Source organism: Miscanthus floridulus, chromosome 11 (assembly GCF_019320115.1).
Source record: "Miscanthus floridulus cultivar M001 chromosome 11, ASM1932011v1, whole genome shotgun sequence".
NCBI classification, from domain to species: domain Eukaryota; kingdom Viridiplantae; phylum Streptophyta; class Magnoliopsida; order Poales; family Poaceae; genus Miscanthus; species Miscanthus floridulus.
Genome location: NC_089590.1, coordinates 30,293,898 through 30,310,304, shown reverse-complemented (window position 1 = coordinate 30,310,304; position 16,407 = coordinate 30,293,898).

Below are 16,407 nucleotides of genomic sequence, written 5' to 3'. Positions count from 1 at the left end.
ATCATCGCTCAGCGTCCTCGCCGACATCCTTCACCGACGTCTCTCGCCGTCGACTCGTCGTCACCGCTCGGTGGCCTTCGCCGACATCCTTCGCCGACGTCCCTCGCCGTCGACTTGTCGTCACCGCTCAGCGTCCTTCGCCGACATCCTTCGCCGACGTCTCTCGTCGTCGACTCATTGTCACCGCTCGGCGAACTTCACCAACATCCCTCGCCATCGACTCGTCGTTACTGCTCGGCGGCCTTCGTCGACATCTTTTGCCGACGTCCCTCGCCATCGACTCATCGTCACTGCTCGTTGGCCTTCGCTGACATCTTTCGCCGATGTCCCTCGCCGTCAACTCGTCGTCACCGCTCGATGGCCTTCGCCGACATCTTTCGCCGATGTCTCTCGCTGTCAACTCATCGTCACTGCTCGGCGGCCTTCGCTGACACCCTTCGCTAACGCCCCTTGCCGTTGTCTCGTCATCATTACTCGGCGGCCCTCACCGACATCCCATGTCACCGCCGAGCTGCAAGCGAGCTGCCCACGTCGCCGACCAGATAACGCCATACGCCGCTGACCAGACATTATGTCTAAAGCTAAGTCACGTTTTAATATTCTTCAAATATTCTCTAATCTCCGTATATCGTCATAATATTTCTCTGAACTGTTTTCTCCATGTTTGCTCTCCAAACGATTTTTTGAACCCTCGAACAGTCATATTGATGCTCGGACGCCTCCAGAGACGGCCCTATCTCCGACTCCTCCCTACACGTGCTACGGGCTCCGTGCTCTACGTTATGGGTGGTCGGCAGTGGCTCCTTGGTCACACCTATTCCTCCTACACGTGCATGGGCTCCACGCTCGATGTTATGGACTATGGGCTAGCTAGGGCTGGAGACTCAGCTACACACTAACTGTTCGGGTGGTTTATATTAAACATAAATATATTTTCACGCCAACTGATTGCCGTACTGCATACGCCATTTCATCACCATTGCTGATTTTTCTCTGGAGTTTATTTATTTGTACATCATGTACTACATGTTCTACATGTTTGTATTGCAGGATCGTCGTCCAGGTGATCGGACCACCTGGTGCTCGGGATTCTCCACCGATCAACTGGTCAGACCGCTTGGTTCATGGACTCCATCGCCGACCAGTTGATCAGACTGTTCGCCGGTTGCTTCTACTCAATGTTCACTTCATCGCCGACCAGTCGACCAGAATGTTCGTCGCTCGTGCTTCATCGCCAATTACGTCGGTTACTCCTCGGCCCTTAGATTCTTCATGCTCGAGGACTAAGTGGGCACACTTCACCGCACAGACGTCGTCAGCTATGTCGGTGCTCGGACCTCACCGCCTATGCCGGGGACTCCTCGGTGCTCGGTCCTCACCGCCTACGCCGAGGACTCCTCGGTGCTCGGACATCGTTGCCTACGCCGGGGACTCCTCGGTGCTCGGTCATCGCCAGCGACGCCGAGGACTTCTCGCTCCTTAGTGCTCAGACATCGCCAGCAACGCCGAGGACTCCTCGCTCCTCGGTGCTCGGTCATCGCCAGCGATGCCGGGGACTCCTCGCTCCTCGGTGCTCGGTCATCACCAACGACGCCGGGGACTTCTCGCTCCTCGGTGCTTGGTCATCACCAGTGACGTCAGGGACTCCACGCTCCTCGGTGCTCAGACATCGCCAGCGATGCCGAGGACCCCTCGCTCCTCGGTGCTCGGTCATCGCCAGCGACGCCGGGGACTCCTCGCTCCTCGGTGCTCGGTCATCGCCAACGACACCGGGGACTCCATGCTCCTCGGTGCTCGGACATCACCAGCGACGCCGGGGACTCTTCGCTCCTCGGTGCTCGGTTATCGCCAACGACATCGGGGACTCCTCGCTCCTTGATGCTCGGACCTCACCGCCAACACCGGGGACTCACCACTGCTGCCCTCGGCGGCCTTCACCGACATCTTTCACCGATGTCCCTCGCCGTCAACTCGTCGTCATCGCTCGGCGTCCTTCGCCGACATCCTTCGCCGACGTCTCTCACCGTCGACTCGTTGTCACCACTCGGCGGCCTTCACCGACATCCCTTGTCGTCGACTCATCGTCACCGCTCGGCGGCCTTCGTCGACATCCTTTACTGATGTCCCTCGCCATCGACTCATCATCACCACTCGATGGCCTTCGCCGACATCTTTCACCGACGTCTCTCGCCGTCGACTCATCGTCACCCCTCGGCAGCCTTCACCGACAGCCCTCATCGACATCTTTCGCCGACATCCCTCACCATCAACTCATTGTCATAGCTCGACGGCCTTTGCCGACGTCCCTCGCTGTCGACTTGTCATCACCGCTCGGTGGCCTTCGTCGACATCTTTCGCCGACGTCACTCGTCATCGACTCATCGTTACCGCTCGATGGCCTTTGCCGACATCCTTCGCCGACGTCCCTCGCCGTTGACTCGTCATCACCCCTCGGTGGCCTTCGCCGACATCTTTCGCCGACGTCCCTCGCCGTCGACTCATCGTCACTGCTCAGCGTCCTTCACCGACATCCTTCACCGACGTCTCTCATCGTCGACTCATCGTCACCGCTCGGCGGCCTTCGCTGACATCTTTTGCTGACGGCCGTCGCTGACATCTTTCACTGATGTCCCTTGCCGTCGACTCATCGTCACCGCTCGGTGGCCTTCGCCGACATCTTTCGCCGATGTCCCTCGCCGTTGAATTGTCGTCACCGCTCAGCGGCCTTCGCCGACATCCCTCGCCGTCGTCTCATTGTTACCGCTCGACGGCCTTTGCCGACATCTTTTGCCGACGTCCCTCGCCATTGACTCGTCGTCACTGCTCGTCGGCCTTCGCCGACATCTTTCGCCGACGTCCTTCGCCGTCAACTCGTCGTCACCGCTCGATGGCCTTCGCCGACATCTTTCACCGATGTCTCTCGCTGTCGACTCGTCGTCACTGCGCGGCGGCCTTCGCCGACACCCTTCGCTGTCGCCCCTCATCGTTGTCTCGTCGTCATTACTTGGCGGCCCTCACCGACATCCCACGTCGCCACCGAGCTGCAAGCGAGCTGCCCACGTCGCCGACCAGATAACGCCATACGCCGCTGACTAGACATTCTGTCTAAAGCTAAGTCATGTTTTAATATTCTTCTAAATATTCTCTAATCACCATATATTGTCATAATGTTTCTCTGAACTGTTTTCTCCATGTTTGCTCTCCAAATGATTTTTCGAACCCTCGAACAGTCATATTGATCCTCGGATGCCTCCAGAGATGGCCCTATCTCCGACTCCTCCCTACACGTGCTACGGGCTCCGTGCTCTGCGTTATGGGTGGTCGGCAGTGGCTCCTTGGTCACGCCTATTCCTCCTACACGTGCACGGGCTCCGCGCTCGATGTTATGGACTATGGCCTAGCTAGGGCTGGTGACTCAGCTACACACCAACTGATCGCCGAACTGCATACGCCATTTCATCACAATTGCTGATTTTTCTCTGGAGTTTATTTATTTGTACATCATGTACTACACGTTCTACATGTTTGTATTGCAAGATTGTCGTCCATGTGATCGAACCACCTGGTGCTCAGGCTTCTCCACCGATCAACTGGTCGGACCGCTTGGTTCGTGGACTCCATCGCCGACTAGTTGATCGGACTGTTCGCCGGTTGCTTCTACTTAATGTTCACTTCGCCACCGACCAGTTGACCAGAATGTTCGTCGCTCATGCTTCATCGTCAGTTACATCGGTTACTCCTCGGCCCTCATATTCTTCGTGCTCAAGGACTAAGTGGGCACACTTCACCGCACGGACGTCGTTAGCTACATTGGTGCTCGGACCTCGCCGCCTATGCTAGGGACTCCTCGGTGCTCGGACATCGCTGCCTACGCTGGGGACTCCTCGGTGCTCGGTCATCGCTAGCAACGCCGAGGACTCCTCGCTCCTCGATGCTCAGACATCGCCAGCAACGCCGAGGACTCCTTGCTCCTCGGTGCTTGGTCATCGCCAGTGATGCCGGGGACTCCTCGCTCCTCGGTGCTCGGTCATCGCCAGCGATGCCGGGGACTCCTCGCTCCTCGGTGCTCGGTCATCACCAGCGATGTCGGGGACTCCACGCTCCTCGGTGCTCAGACATCGCCAGCGACGCCGAGGACTCCTCGCTCCTCAGTGCTCGGTCATCGCCAGCGACACCGGGGACTCCTCGCTCCTCGGTGCTCGGTCATTGCCAACGACGCCGGGGACTCCATGCTCCTCGGTGCTCGAACATCACCAGCGACGTCGGGGACTCTTCGCTCCTCGGTGCTCGGTTATTGCCAACGACGCCGGGGACTCCTCGCTCCTCGGTGCTCAGACCTCACCGCCTACGCCGGGGACTCCTTCCTCCTCGATGCTCGGATATCACCAGCGACGCCGAGGACTCCTCGCTCCTCAGTGCTCGGTCATCGCCAGCGACGCCAGGGACTCCTCGCTCCTCGATGCTCGGTCATCGCCAGCGACGCCGGGGACTCCTCGCTCCTCTGTGCTCGGTCATCACCAGCGACATCGGGGACTCCTCGTTCCTCGCTCCTCAGTGCTCAGTCATCACCAGCGACATCGGGGACTCCACGCTCCTCGGTGCTCGGTCATCGCCAGTGACACTAGGACTCCCTTACTGCTCAGATCTTGCTATGTCTCGTCAGTGTGCTATCAAGCTGCTCCATGCTATTCAGATCAGGGTGCTGATCTTGGGCAGCACGTCTTGGGTCTTGATACGCGCATGTTAGATGACGTCGGCAAGCTTTCAGACTTCTTTGACCCTGCTACAAGATTCATTCTTTATCTTCTAGCAGGCTCGGGGATGGCACACTTCACCTTGTGGTGAATGTGCTTGTTCTCGTCTCAAGGCTATGCCTGGGGACTGGCTGCCTGCCCGGCTGGTCTTCTACTTTATGAGCCTAGCACCATGTGACTGCGTCACCTACTATCAGGCTCGAGGACTAACTGTGGGGGTATGGCCCCCAAGACATGGGCCGCACCATCGAAGGTGGCCCAGCCCACAAGATCAAGGCGTGCACGACGCTGCTCGGCGTGCACCGCAAGACATTGTATAGTACCAAATAGGCTACTTTACTTGTAACCCTGTCCCTCCAGACTACATAAGGAGAGGCAGGGGTCCCCTAGCAGACACGATCCATCTAGATCCATACATCATGTATTCAATACAATACACCAAAGACACAGGACGTAGGGTATTACGTCGATCAAACGGCCCGAACCTGTCTAAATCGCTGTCTCTGCGCCTTGTGTCACCATCTGGTTCCTGATTACGTGCATCCCCACTGACAAATCTACCATCGTGGGATACCCCTCGGTGGACTGCCGAGCATCTTTTATCGACACCGTCCCTCTCCATCTGGTGGCACATGGCGGCTCTCCCTCCCTCCCTCCTAGATCTAGTTGCATAGGGTGGCTCCCCCTACCTCCCTCCCAGATCTGACGCCGTAGGGTGGCTCTCCCTCCCTCCTTCCTAGATCCAGTGGGTGGTAGCCTCCCCCTCCCTCCCAAGGATGCCCTCTCCCTCCGGTGGCGATGCTCCCTCCCTCCCCATCGATGGTAGCATAAGGAGCAGTAGCAACAGCTGGCGAGCACAAGAGCAGTAGCAGTGCCAGATCTGCGCCCTACCCCACCACGAAGCTCTTGGTGGCGTGGATCTTCGTGGGTTTCCGACGGTGGCGCTAGACGGGGGACTCCGATAGTGTCACGTACTCTGACATGTCGGGGCTCAGGATCCACCATCGGGGCTCAGGATCCGGTGTCGGTGCTCACGAATCAGGCGTCGGGGCTTGTGGATCCGGAGTTGGGAGCTAGTGGGCTTGCTAGCGGGCTCAAAAATGGGTTCGCCAATGGGCTTGTGCCCTTTTTATTCTTTCAATCCATTTTCGCAGGAGGGCAAGGTACAACGCCCTCCTCCATTAATAGATTAACCGAGGCAGGTAATTTAACCGAGGTAGATTAACCGACGATTAACCATGACCTTTGATTGGAGGCGGTTGCTTTGCCCACCTCCGTTTAATCATTTTTGCCCACCCCAATAAGATTCCAACAGTAGTGTACATCAGGTGGTTGCAAAGGTGTTCCACAACAAAGTGAGCTAGTCTGACCAAAACCTCCAATTATGTGCAGGCCGTTCTCAAACCATACCTACTGATGGGTAATACCTTCCTATAACCTTCCTATATTGACACTTCTGGAATCTTGGATGTTGTACTCAAAGCTACTGATGGGTAGCACCCTCCTATCATTCCTTCTCATATAGCACTAGCCATTGAAATGTTTGTAAGACCTACGATTAAATTAAAATGCTGCAAAGTACTAATCATTCAGCATAATTGTAACAGTGATGATGCATCCAATTGGACATTGTAAATAAGCTTTTGAGTCAATCAGTTAACCAATAACAAAATAAAAAAGAAATACCCACCCCCAAATCACGGGAGAGTTGCCCTGCCATGTTCGGGCAGATAGTAGGCCCACTGGGGGAGCTTTTCAGAGGCCAAACTAGGTGATGGCCCCCCTTGTCTACTCTCATGTCCTTGATTTGTTCACCAAGCTAGGTTATACTATATGGAGAAACTACTAGTATTCTTTATACAAAGATCAAAAGTAGATTGTTTTGTAAATATATATTGCACAAATACAAAGCATTTGCATCAACAACATGCAAAAAAATATACATTGGTTTTCCTTAACAATTTAACCCCACCTAATTAATCCCCATGCTCCGCCACTGAGTAGGCCCTTTCTTTCCATATGTTGTTGGTAATCTTTCATGTATGTTCAACACTGGTTACGTGCACAAAGAAAATTTATGAAACAAATTTGTCATTCTAAATTTATAAAATAAAAGGATTTACCACATCCACTATATCATGCATGCATCAATTAAATCTAAATAGATTATTATTTCTAGAACTTAATTATTCATCCTATTTTAGAGAATTTAAATTAAGTAAATATATATTTAGCTATTGCCTCCATGCAATTACTAGAAGATAGTAACCATCCAATATAAATAAATTAATGGTTCACAACAATTTGGGAATAGCATAGCAAAGCCCTTCCATATTTGATATAACTTCTGGGCTTGTCTCTTCAGTCGTCCTCATGCATGGTCACTAGGTCAATAATAGCCCTGCCCTTTTCGTAATTCATATTCGAGCACCCAACAAAGAACATCCCTTTTTTAATAGCTTGTAGGACTTTTGTCTCATCACCGTCATCTAGCCTCTCATATCCCACTAAATATTCTTTCACTGTCATTCTACAAACGTCCACCACAATAAATTACCACTACTACACAAACGATTTTAGGAGGCAGTGCTCAAATATTAATGGAGGCGGGCACAAAATCCGATCGACTCCTAAAATGCTGGGCTATTAACGGAGGCGATCATTTTTATTTACTGAGGCGGTGACATTTGCCCGCCTCATAAAATCGATTTACACAGGCCAAGGGAGGCCCTCTCCCTCCTAGATCCGGCGGGTGGCGTGCCTCCCCTTCACTCCGGCAGTCGTCCCTCTCCCTTCGGCGGCACAGGGCGGCTCTCCCTCCCTCCCTCCTAGATCTAATGGCGCACGGTGGCTCCCCCTCCCTCCCTCCTAGATCCGATGCCGTAGGGTGGCTCTCCCTCCCTCCTTCCTAGATCTGGTGGGTAATAGCCTCCCCCTCCCTCCCAAGGCTGCCCCTCTCCCTTCGGTGGCAATGCTCCCTACCTCCCCGTCGACAGTAGCATAGGGAGCAGTAGCAGCAGCTAGCGAGCACAGGAGCAGTAGCCGCGGCGGATCCGCGCCCTACCCCACCACGAAGCTCCTGGTGGCACATATCTTCGTTGGTTTTAGGCGGTGGCGCTAGACGGGGGGACTCCGACAGTGGCACGTACTCCGACACGTCGAGGCTCAGGATCCAGCGTAGGTGCACATGAATCAAAAATGGGTTTGCCAATGGGCTTGTGCCCTTTTTATTCTTTTAATCCATTTTAGTAGGCGGGCAAGGTACAACGCCCTCCTCCATTAATAGATTAACCGAGGCGGGCAATTTGACCACCTTCGTAGGTCATGATTAACGATGACCTTTGATTGGAGGTGGTTGCTTTGCCCACCTCCGTTTAATCATTTTTGCCCGCCTCCAATAAGATTCCTATAGTAGTGTACATCATGTTCCTGCAAAGGTGTTCCACATCAAGGTGAGCTAGTTTGACCAAAACCTCCAATTATGTGCAGGCCGTTCTCACACCATACCTACTGATGGGTAATACCTTCCTAACACCCTCCTGTATTGACACTTCTGGAATCTTGGATGTTGTACTGTAACACCCTAAAATTTACTTCTCTTGAAATAGAGCTAAAATAATTTAATTTTATATTTTTATGGTCATGAAAACATGGGGAAATAATAAATTTTCATTAGATTAAAATTGATCTTAAGGTAGAAATGTGTTTGTTGCATTCATGCCGGTCGCACCTTGTGTTTCTATGTGCAAAATGTGTTTTTTTTAAATACGTTTAGGAGATGAATATCTATCTCTAGGAATTTTTCAACTTCTTTTTGGAATTTAATTCCTTCCTCCTTCACCTTAATCTTTATGTTACAAGTTCCCAATAATCTTTTCATGAGCTCCAAATACTTTATTTGGGTTCATCATGTTCTAAAGTGTCTCTGGGAAATTTTCCCAAATTTTTGGGGGTCTCGGATTATTTTTCGTGGCTTAAATATCAATTCTAGACTTTTCTAGAATTATTTTATTCACGAAATTATTCTCATTTTCCAATCAACTCTCAAAGCCCATGTGCAACAATCCTAATAAATCTGAAAGGCCCATGCATTTATTTACTAATGGGCTTTAATATTTATTTAGGCCCATTAGTGCAGGTGGATGGTGCAACGTCAATTAGTACCATATTGCTAGCTGACGTGGACGTGGGGAGTTTTTCTCCTTATATATATATATATCTACCAACCCCTTAGGCAAAGCAAACCAAAACTACCATAAGGGTAGCCCCTATTTTGGAAAATCCCTCGTATAGTAAATTAGATTTTTCTCCTCCTTGTCTCGTTGTCGCCATTGTCGACACCGCCGGCTTGCCCTAGCCCTACGCTGCCCCTGGTTTTGGATCTTGCCGAGCTTAGAAGCACAACCACTACTGCTGTTGACGCCGTCTACTGCCTTTCCGTCCTCTGCAACCGGCTACCGATCCACGACCAGGAGAGCAGAGGAGTCCTTCTACGTGAAGCACAATCTTCTTGTCCAAATTGAGCACATCAGCGCTGTTCTTCGCCGGCTGATGGATTGATGGTGAGCACATCTATGGAACCCCATCTTGCTCTCTGCCTTGTTCGTAGTTCCATGCCTTGTTGCCTCCATGGAACTGGCCATGAAAACGTGTAACTTTCTGCCATTGCCAGCACTCGCAAGCAAACAGCTACGTCGTTCCCTGGAGCCAGGCATGCTAAGCACGTGTCTGCAGTTCATGCAAGACCGAGAAAGCACGTACGTGATCAAGTTAGCTGCATCTTGTAATAATAAATGGTATGCCACATTATTTAATCGGCTAAATACTTTGCTGATGTGACGCCTACATCATCCTTGCATAGTAATTCAACATTGAATCTTGTATAAATAAAATTTCATCAAGTCGTTTCTTGGTCTAATTCTGAAGCTCTTCAAATATCATGTTGGTGTTCATAGTGATTTAATAGAATATAATTAATTAGGCTGCAGTTCAGTTTTCTATACAAATAAATCTCTGTTCAAACAGTGCAATGCTTTCCTGTATGATTCTTGCGTTCCTATGATCTTAGCGACATATAACATGTCAAATATTATGAATTCTATAAGTTAAATATTAATATAATTAATGTTTATGCAATGAGATTTATAAATAAAATATAATTAGTTATCTTGGTTTTCTAATTCAAAATACAAATTGACTTAATATGATATTTCTCTAGAATATTCTATACATATTTTTATATAATTAAAATAAATGAAGCTTGCAGTTTTCTTTTTCTCCTTTAAGAATAATCTTTCGGTAATCGTTTCTTTCGCATCGTAACTATAGTTAGCGTGCTTTTTGCGTCTGTGTGTTCGTAGCGAGACGTAGATTCATTTTATAAACTTTTCATCTTGATTTTATGTTTGGTGTACTGTTCTAATTTAGATCTATTGTTTGCTTCATGTATGATTGCATGAATGCTTGTGTGGTGCTTTATGATCATGTCCAGTCCGTGAGTTATACGTGGTGAATCAAGAAGCAGATCTTTAAAGTTTTGGACTTGAAGAAGGATCTAAGTTCAAGGCAAGTATAGCATGGGATCTTCTTTGTTGTCCTATACACCTTTAATCACTTAATTCATATTGCATGTGTCTACCTTGACTGCCACTAACGATTTCCTAGTATTTTGTACTTGTACCTTGACTCCTTTGGGATATGCATTGGGTAGCTTTGCTAGTGCTCAACTACAACCATGATCTTGTAACTTGACTAACAGTACATGCAATAAACATTAAAAGGTGCTTTTTAGCAACATGGAACAAGGAGCTAGAGCAATGGGCTGTTTTATGGTGCTCTAGATTCCTCTCCCTAAGGACTTATCTGTAAGTGATCATCCGGGACTTACAGTACAACTATGAGGGCTATATGGCTCTGGCTTTAGCTCAGTATGAGTACCTTTCCTAGTTTGTTAGTGGTTACCTTTATTGGCGTATGAATGGCTTGCCGAATCGGGTATAGTGCGACCTATGTCCCCTTGAGTATAGGCAACGAGTCAATGTGCCATCGGGAAGGGGGCTCTATATCTGTTTGCCGAGTAAATCTAATGGCTCTAACTTGTTAGACAAACCTTAGAAAGGCATCATAGTGAACCCTACTAACCTTCCTTGGTAGTGGGTCAAGAGGCTGATCACCTCGGGCAAAAGGGTAAATCACGACTCACAGTGAAAGTGTACAACCTCTGCAGAGTGTAAAACTGGTATATCAGCCATGCTCACGGTCACGAGCGACCTTGGAACATTTACGGAATAGATGATGAACACTAATGATATAGAGGATGAAGATGCTCACTAATGGTTAATTGTTTATGCTATTCATTATTCATGTTTACCTGATCATGTGTTTATATGGGCTTGTGAATAAACTTGTTGCCACCCAATTGCTAAAAGATGACTCATTAAAAGCTAATCGTAGTTAAACTAGTGTCAGCCTTTTGAGCCTCATGAACCCCAAGTTATATTTGTTGAGTACGACATGTACTTACGCTTCCTTTATTTTTCAATTATTTGGATAAAAATCCAGATGGGTATCAGATTGCTAGAGTTTGGAGGAATTAGGCTTGTGATCAACTAGTCAGTTGTCCCTATAGAATTGGAGTCTTCCTCGAAGATCGAAGTTGTCTTTCTATTGTTTGCTATCTAAGGTTTTATTCTATATACTAACACTACTAGAGAACAGACTTTAGAACGATGTCCCAATTTGACATTAACCTCGGCATTTTTTGCCTCCGGGACTAAAGGACCCTTTAGTCCCAGTTCGTAATACCAACTGGGACTAAAGGTCCCTGCCCAACGGTCATCCGCGGGGCAGAAATCTTTAGTCCCTGCTGGTATTACCAACCGGGACTAAAGGTTTACCTTTAGTCCCGATTGGTAATACCAGCCGGGACTAAAGCTTTTAGTCCCGGTTTGGGTGATACCCCAGGAATAAATATTAATCTTTAGTCCCGGTTTGGCCACCTAACCGGGACTAATTATGCTGGCCTATACATCGGCTCATTTCTTCCTCCCCGAGCCCGAGCCATTTCATTCAAACTCACTGCCTCTGTTCTTCAGCTTGCTGTTGTTCTTGCTCTCTCCCCCTCTATTGGTGTTGCTCTTCGATTTTGGAGGTAACAAACTTAATCCTCTTATGTTTTATCAGTAGCTTATCTCATTTTGCGATGTAGATGCATGTGTAACTTTATATGTTGGACTTTATTATGATTTTATATGTCATTTTTAGCTCAAAATCACATGATGATTTGCATATATGTTTGGATAAACAAAAGTTAAATTAGTTCATCAAAATCATGCCTCGCTCGTCCTCGCTGGTGGGCGCGCCATCCTCGTCCCCGGCGGCTTACGTGATCTTATAATTAATTTTTCCATGAAATGAAAAACTTAGAAAATAGTTAGAAAATTATAGAAAATCCGTACTAGTTGAACTTGTGGACCATGTTCAACTTGGCAAGCATGTTCTCTGCTGAGCGGTAATGGACATCAAGGAGGAGCTTTGATTCTACGAGGGAGAGCGGCAATGGTCGAGGAAGACCGTGTTCCCTTCCTCGTAGAATCGGAGCTCTTCTTTGGCCAAGTACGGTGCCGTCTGGTGGAGAAATGCTCGCCAAGATGATCACGTATGCAAGGTCAACTAGTACGGATGGTTATTTATTGAAACATGTTTTTGAGCTATAATTTGATGGATATTTGATAACTTCAGACCTACAAATGTCATCTACAAATGTTACTATCCTCAGCAACCTAAACGCCCGTGAGCTCGTCGATATCGAGCAGGTCACTTAGAATTATTTTTTCCATGAAATGAAATACTTAGAAATCATGCCTTTTATTTTTTAGAATTAAATTTTTCATGAAATGAAAAACTTAGAAAATAGTTAGAAAATTATAGAAAATCCGTACTAGTTGAACTTGCGGACCGTGTTCATCTCGGCGAGCATGTTCTCTGCCGAGCGGTAATGGGCGTCAAGGAGGAGCTTTGATTCTATGAGAGAGAGCGGCAATGGTCGTGGAAGACCGTGTTCCCTTCCTCGTAGAATCAGAGCTCTTCCTTGGCCAAGTACGGTGTCGTCCGATGGAGAAATGCTCGCCGAGATAATCACGTAAGCAAGGTCAACTAGTACGGATGGTTATTTATTGAAACATGTTTTTGAGCTATGTGATTTCTATGTCATTTTTAGCTCAAAATCACATGATGATTTACAATAGTAAAATCACTTGATAGTTTGGTATTTTACTATTATACATAGTACATATTTCATGGTTTAGTTAGATAAATAAATAATTTTAGTTTTGTTTAAATATATTATTTTAGAAAATGTGAAATTTACACTAGTTTGCAAAAAATAAGTATAGAAAGTAGATGACAACTGGTACCGGATCCTTGGCCTCTCGTTCGGTTGCGAAACGACTGAGGCCAGAACTCCCTCTCATTATCTGCGGCAAGTGTAAGCAGAAGATTGTGATGGAGTACCGAGTCAAGAGACAGGGACCCAACAAGGGTCGTGTTTTCTACAAGTGCCTGGATCGCGATGTGAGTTTCTTACGCATTTGATTATTATGGCTAATTGACCTGCTTTTCTTGAATATTTTTGACTAAATATTTTTTGGCTTTAATTTCAGTGGGAGAGCAATGGATGCGATGGTTGGTACTGGGAGGAAGATTATGCTACATACGTGCAAAATTCGGATGCGCTTGAGGTAGCGGCTGCTGATGATGAGGCAGTGAGCCAGCAGGAGAAGCTTATTGATATTCAACAGAAGAATGATTTGTCTGTTTTAGTTGCGTACGATCACGAAATAATTATGTTACTAAAGTGCATTGCAGTTTTAGTTTGTTTAGTGATAGTTCGGAATGCTTACGTTGTAGCCAGGCTTAGTTAATTAATCAACCGTGTGTGTGTCATCTATGTTGTGTAATAAAATACTTAATTATGTTCAAGGTTTTCATAATTTGTCGTGTAATGCAGATTATGTCACGCCATTGGATGTACAATGCCGATCGCCGCTCCCAAGACTTTATTGAGGGCGTGCACTATTTCTTAGGTGTGGCTGAGGCAAATAAGCGGGATGGTTTCATGTGTTGTCCATGTGCCATATGTAAGAATTTAAAGGAATATTCAAGCTCAATTAGTCTTCATTCACATTTGCTTAAGTCAGGTTTCATGTCAAACTATATTTGTTGGACTAAGCATGGAGAAAGCGGGGTCATGATGGAAGAAGGTAAAGCAGAAGATTTAGACATTGATGACATTATTGCTCAGTATGGTGCCTTTGATGATACTACAATGGGGAGAGATGAAGAAGAGGTAGCGGCAGAAGATGATCTCGGTGATGCTCTTGGCGATGCCATTCGTGATGCACAACAAGAATGCGAAAGTGAAAAAGAGAAAGTTAAGTTTAAGCGCATGCTTGAGGATCATAGGAAGTTGCTATACCCGACGGCCGAAGAGGGGCAAAAAAAGCTGGGTACAACACTAGAATTGCTACAGTGGAAGGCAAAGAATGGTGTATCCGACAAGGCATTTAGGAATTTATTGAACCTCATAAAGAAGATGCTTCCAAAGCCAAATGAATTGCCCACCACTACGTACGAAGCAAAAAAGGTTGTCTACCCTTTGGGATTAAAAATCCAGAAGATACATGCATGTCCTAATGACTGCATCCTCTACCATGGCAATGAATACGAGAATTTGGATGAATGCCCGGTATGTAAAGCAGCACGGTATAAGATCAGGCGCGATGATCCTGGTGACGTCGAGGGTGAACAACGTCCTAGAAAGAAAATCCCTGCCAAGGTTATGTGGTATGCTCCTATAATACCATGCTTAAAACGTTTGTTCAGAAATAAAGACCATGCAAAGTTGTTGCGGTGGCATAAAGAAGACCATAAGGTAGACAATATGCTGAGACACCCAGCTGATGGGTCCCAGTGGAGAGCGATAGACAGGGAATTTCCAGAGTTTGCAAATAAGGCTAGAAACTTAAGATTCACCTTAAGTACAGATGGTATGAATCCTTTTGGGGAGCAGAGCACTAGTCATAGCACTTGGCCAGTTACTCTATGTATCTACAACCTTCCTCCATGGTTATGCATGAAGCAGAAGTTCATTATGATGCCGATCCTCATCCAAGGTCTGAGGCAACCTGGCAACGACATTGATGTCTATCTGAAGCCATTAGTTGAAGAACTTCTAGTTTTATGGAGTAAACCAGGTGTACGTGTCTGGGATGAGTACAAACAAGAACACTTTGACCTACGAGCAATGTTGTTCATAACAATCAATGATTGGCCTGCTTTAAGTAATCTTTCAGGTCAAACAAACAAAGGATATAATGCATGCACACATTGTTTTGATGACCTTGATAGTATATATTTGAAAAGATGTCGAAAGGTCATGTACCTTGGCCATCGTCGATTCCTTCCTTTGAATCACCAAGTAAGAAAGAAAGGTAAGCCACACCACTGGAAGAAGCCTCATAACTAAACCGGGGAAGATGTACTCGCAATGGTCAAGGATGTGAAAGTAGTATTTGGAAAGGGACAAGGCAGCGAATCTGTTCCCAAAGATGCTAAGGGACACACACCCATGTGGAAGAAGATACTAGCAAGGTATATTCGATTATCTATCATCTCTTATAGATGCATGCGTACATATATTTGTTGTTAATCGTTGTGTTTCTACTCATGTAGCCGGTCTCTAGATCTACATCAACCACCGGCAAGAGTAGGAAAGTCCGAGGGCCAAAAAAGCCATTAGAGGGCCGTTTTATAATATCAGAATTCGACACCGACATCGGCAAACCATTGGGACCACGTGCTTAGACATATGTCAATCAATGTGGGTTCATTGTAAGGGATAGGATCCCAGTTAGTGCTCGTGAATGGAAGAAAAAGATATCCGCTCCTAATGTTAGTTTTGTATCTGATTGTGACAAGAACCTAGCTTGGAGAGATATCACTCAGCATTTCACATTACAAGCAGATGATGCTTTGAAGGAGCTAGTGAGGGATTGGACAATGAAGAAGATGGCAACATTGTTCCAGAGTTGGAAGAAGACATTGTATAAAAAGTTTATCTTGAAGAATGAAACACCGAATTTCAATGCTAAGGTGTTTGTCAAGTTGGAGTCCCATTGGGATGACTTCGTACAATACAAGACATCTTAAGAGAGTGAGGAACGTGTGATGAGGAATCAGCAGAATGCCCAACAGAAGCAATACCATCATCTTATGGGATCAGGTGGTTATAGGAGTGCTATTCCCAAGTGGAAGAACCTAGAAGCAGAGATTACTATCAAGGGAATCATACCTAAAACAATAGAGAAGAACTGGCCTCAACGCACGAAGAATTGGTTCTACGCTCATGGGGGAAGCCTAGACCCAGACACTGGAAAGCTAATTTTTGGCCAAAAAATTGAGAGCAACACAGAGACTAGCTCGTGCTAGGGAAGAAGCTGATAGTGGTGTTTTCAAGCCCAACAGAGAAAAGGATGAATTGACATATGCCCTAGAGAATCCTGAACATGGTGGTCGAACAAGAGGCTATGGGGCGGTTCCATGGCTACAAGCATTCCCAGCAGACAGGGATACCTACAGAAGCCGCCAGAGAAAG